General features: G+C 46.3%; 1 long non-coding RNA gene across 1 annotated transcript; it reads right to left on the bottom strand.

Annotated features, from left to right (window-relative positions):
* Positions 1 to 1382: 1382 nt before the first annotated feature.
* LOC130709102 (uncharacterized) lies at positions 1383 to 4269 on the bottom strand. Its single transcript, XR_009009590.1, has 3 exons — positions 4187 to 4269; positions 3274 to 3433; positions 1383 to 2260 (listed from the first exon to the last, which is right to left on the bottom strand). It is a non-coding gene; the product is annotated as an uncharacterized LOC130709102 (long non-coding RNA).
* Positions 4270 to 4545: the final 276 nt, after the last annotated feature.

Here is a 4545-nt window from a genome sequence, read left to right as displayed (position 1 = left end):
CTAATAAACCAAAAATCCTGGTCAGTGTCCATAATATTAATAATAAATTATTTCGAAGTGTGAAAAGTAAATAGGAATTTCCCTTAGGGCTTTTTTTAAAAATGCATGCTGGGCTTCCCTGGTGGCGTATTCGTTGAGAATCCACCTGCCAATGCAGGGGACACGGGTTCGAGCCCTGGTCTGGGAAGATCCCACATGCCGCGGAGCAACTAAGCCCATGCGCCACAATTACAGAGCCTGCGCTCTAGAGCCCACAAGACACAACTACTGAAGTCCACGCGCCTAGAACCCGTGCTCCACAGGAGGAGAAGCCACCACAATGAGAAGCCCGCACACCTCAACAAAGATTATAGACCCCGCTCGCCGCAACTAAAAAGAAAGCGTGCGCACAGCAACAAAGACCCAACGCAGCCAAAAATTAATTAATTCATTAATTTATTTTTAAAAAAACACATGCTGTGTTCCACTCAGTTTTTCTGTGAACCTAAAATTGCCCTAAAAAAGTTTTTTTTAATGCATTCTATATGATACAGGGAGTCCTGCATATCTTCTTTTCAAAAGTATTCAAAGTAGATGAAAAAGATTAATATCATTTGTCAAAACTGGGAAGGGTAGGGCTTCCCTGGTGGCGCAGTGGTTAAGAATCCGCCTGACAATGCAGGGGACACGGGTTCGAGCCCTGGTCTGGGAAGATCCCACATGCCATGGAGCAACTAAGCCCATGTGCCACAACTACTGAAGCTCAAACGCCTAGAGCCCATACTCCGCAACAAGAGAAGCCACTGCAATGAGAAACCCACGCACTGCAAGGAAGAGTAGCTCCTGCTCGCCACACCGGAGAAGGGCCCACACGTAGCAGTGAAGACCCAATGCAGCCAAAAATTAATTAGTTAATTAATTAATTTTTTTAAAAGGCACTTGTGGCAGAGTTTAAGACTTGTTCATTTGGGATGACAGGTACATGGGTGTTTCATATATTGTCTTCCATGTCTCGTATTTGAAGAAAAGAGTTCTGATTAAATAGACCGTCTCTATAAGAGTGGCATATTTTACCCATGCAAACTCCACTGTGACCAAAGTGTTGACTCTGGTTGGACAGGTGTCAGTTGAGTAACCAAAAATCACCAGTTGAGTAACCAAAAATCACTATCTTTATTTTGCTTTGTATTGTGCCTTTTTTTTTAATAGATGTTTTAAATTCATTAATACCATATTTTGAAATGCTGTCATTCTTGTGGACGAAGGACCGACCATGTTACACACAGGCTTTCAGCAGCTGAGCCTCAGGCAGGCTGACAATATTCCTGATAATTGCAGCTTTGGCAGGAGTTGCTGTGAAAGTGAGAAGGAATTCCTAATCAAGCAAGTTCTTTTGTGTCATCAGCTAAGGAGCTCACTGAGTCAAGCAAGTTGCTCTTGGCCTCCTAGCCTCCCAGAATTCTCTGCTCCTGGCCTTCCCTAGAGCAGCAGCCTCCTAGTTTTGCGGAGGCATTGGCTAGGGCCGTTCCTATATGGAGCTGGTGACCAGCAGTCTTTTTTTTTTTTTTTTTTTAATTTTTGGCTGGGTTGGGTCTTTGTTGCTGCGTGCGGGTTTTTTCTCTAGTTGCGGCTAGCGGGGGCTACTCTTTGTTGCGTTGCGCAGGCTTCTCATTGCAGTGGCTTCTCTTGTTGCGGGCTCTAGGCACGCAGGCTTCAGTAGTTGTGGCTCGCGGGCTCTAGAGCGCGGGCTCAGTAGTTGTGGTAGTAGTTGTGTATCCACTGCTCCATCAGGGAAGCCCGACCAGCAGTCTTAACGTAGTCTCTTCTAGTATGTCTGTCCAGTGACAGTGGACCAAACTGGGTGTTCTAGGGACTTCCCTGGTGGCGCAGTGGTTAAGACTCCACACTCCCAGTGCAGGGGGCCTGGGTTCGGTCCCTGGTCAGGGAACTAGATCCCACATGCATGCCACAACTAAGAGTTCGTATGCCACAACTAAGGAGCTGGTGAGCTGCAACTAAGGAGCCCACCAGCCGCAACTAAGACCCGGCACAACCAAATAAATAAATAAATAAAATATTAAAAAACAGAACACAACAAAAAAAACAAACTGGGTGTTACAGTCTGCAGAGAGGGATTGACTAGAAAGCAGTGGAGGCCACCTGCCGCTTGAGTCCAGCTGATTATATGCCATGCAGGACTGTTGTCAACATCTTCTGAATTTTCAAGAGGAACTGGAAACTGGACTTCATGTTCACTTTCCAGATGGGAGGGGAGAATGCACTGTGTGAAGCAAACAAAACATGTCTTCAGCTCTTTTTGGCCAGTGTGACTAGCTGGCAACCTCTGCTCTAATCAAGCCTAGATTTGTAAAGCATCAGAAATGCCTTATGCCAGGGTTGGACTTAGAACAATAAAATGTTCAAGAAATTTGGAACTAGACATAGGGTTGCCAACTTTTTTATTTTGCTAAGCAATAACATTTAAAATTTTTATTAAAAACAAAACAAGCCACAGCTACTAGTTACTTTCACTCTAAAAAATAGGATGCACGTAATAGTGTTCCACAAATCCTCATGAAACGCTGGAAGCCAGATTTGTTTTGGAATTGAAAGTTTTTACATTTTGAAAGGTAATGTGGGGACTTTCCTGGTGGCACAGTGGTTAAGACTCTGTGCTCCCAGTGCAGGGGGCCCGGGTTCAATCCCTGGTCAGAGAACTAGATCCCACATGCATGCCACAACTAAGACCCAGCGCAATAAAATAAATAAAATAATTTTTATTTAAAAGGTAATGTGGTACATATAATACTTCATAATATGTAAAATTTCTGCAGTGAACCATATGAATATTCAACTAAGTGGAATAAGTAAAAGCTATAAATAACCATGTGTCAGTTCAGGACAGGATTATCTGCCAGTTGAGTTTTGGTGCCAAACCAAAGACTTGGTTTTCAGAGCTTTTCGGACTCTGGGACCTGTATCAAAAAAGGAACAGTCCTTTCAATGGACTAACTTTATGAAGCCCTCAGCATGCTGCCCTTATTTTTCTCAGGTCCCCCTAGACCACTGGAGACTGCCCTGAGGGTTGGACATTTGGGAAATTCTGCTGTGGGCCGAAAGAAATCTTTATACGCTTCCCCACTTTCACTTGGCTCCCTTGTGCAACAAGGAGCACAGGACCACGTGTGGCAGCATTTCATAACAGAAAGTGTCCCTTGCCATCAGAGTCCTAAGTCCTTGTTTCTCCTAACTGCACTGGTCCTAGTTCTGATCTCTTTGCCACCCAGAACTCACCTCCTCCTTGCAGGACTTCTCTTCTGCTAAGGAATGCACCTGCCCAGGCTGGCCTAAGGCCCAGTGAGCTGGCTCCCTCAGCTGTCCGTGCCGTGTGACAAGGCCAAGTGCAGCAGTGCTTTGTCGGGATTTTCAAAAATGGCTCCCAGAAGGATCAGCACTGCAAAGAGTGTGGTAGGATCGGGTCAGTTCAAAACAGCTTCCCCCATGCCTCCTGAGGAAGCATTAGATGTTTGAACCACTGAGTCATACCGATGCCTCTCCTTTCAGAATCAAATGACTTCTCCAGGGAGCAGCTTGAGAAATTTGCAGGGGGCAAGGCTCAGACAGGCCTTGAAGGGCAGGAAAGATTTGAACTTACTGGGGACATGCATTACAGGAAGGCATTGCAGGGGGAAGGTAGGAAAGTGGCAGGTGTGTGAGTGGTTTCACACACACTGGAGCTAGGCCTGGAGGAAGAGCTGGGTTTGGGGGGACACCAGGAAGAGGGGATTTAAGGTGGCAGAAATGGTTGAGACAGAGGGAGCTGGGTGTGCAAAGGCTGCCCCATTGCAGGGGAGGATTCACACTTTTGGTTGTGCAGAACCAGCAGGCTGGCTTCAGCAGAAAGGGAAGTTACCATGAGGCCGCATTCTATGCAGGGAATTTCTCTCTCTGTCTCTCCCAGTGTCCTTCAAAAATACCCCAAGCAGCCTCCCTGCCCTCAGCCCCTGGAGAACTTTTTCTGTGACCTTCCTCCTCCCCCAGCACTTTCCACCCCAGGGATCACCTGTGTGTAGCTTCAACCCCCCCCCCCCCCCCATTAAACTGTGAGCTCCTAATGGCAGGGCTGTGCCTCACTCGCCTTTGCTGCCCTCCAGCACCATCACACTCTGCCCTGTGAGTTTTCAGATTTTCTCCATGTTGACCCCACCTTGGCCTCCCTGTGGGGAGGTAGCAAGTTTCCCCTTCCGTCTCCTACAGTCCCTTCCAAAGATTCCAATCTCAGGCTCCGGGCATTTATTGCATTTTTATGATCAAAGCTCTTGTCCAAGCAGGATGTTTCCCATACCAGGAAGCTTACGAGGGTCCAGTGTGACCAATGGGAAGAGGAATGAGATGATTACAGTTTTCTCCATTTCCTGGGTGAGTTTAGCACAAGAAAAGGAATTGGACCCTTAGTTCAGCTTCTCTAAACACTAAGCTGAACGCATTAGCTAATTCAGCACACATATCCTTCTTTTTCTTTGTAACTTTTTATTCTGATGTGATTTCAAACTCATAGAAACATTG

Source organism: Balaenoptera acutorostrata, chromosome 10, assembly GCF_949987535.1.
Source record: "Balaenoptera acutorostrata chromosome 10, mBalAcu1.1, whole genome shotgun sequence".
Lineage (NCBI taxonomy): Eukaryota > Metazoa > Chordata > Mammalia > Artiodactyla > Balaenopteridae > Balaenoptera > Balaenoptera acutorostrata.
The sequence above is the reverse complement of the archived record's forward strand: the minus strand, read 5'-3'. Positions and strand labels throughout refer to the sequence as shown.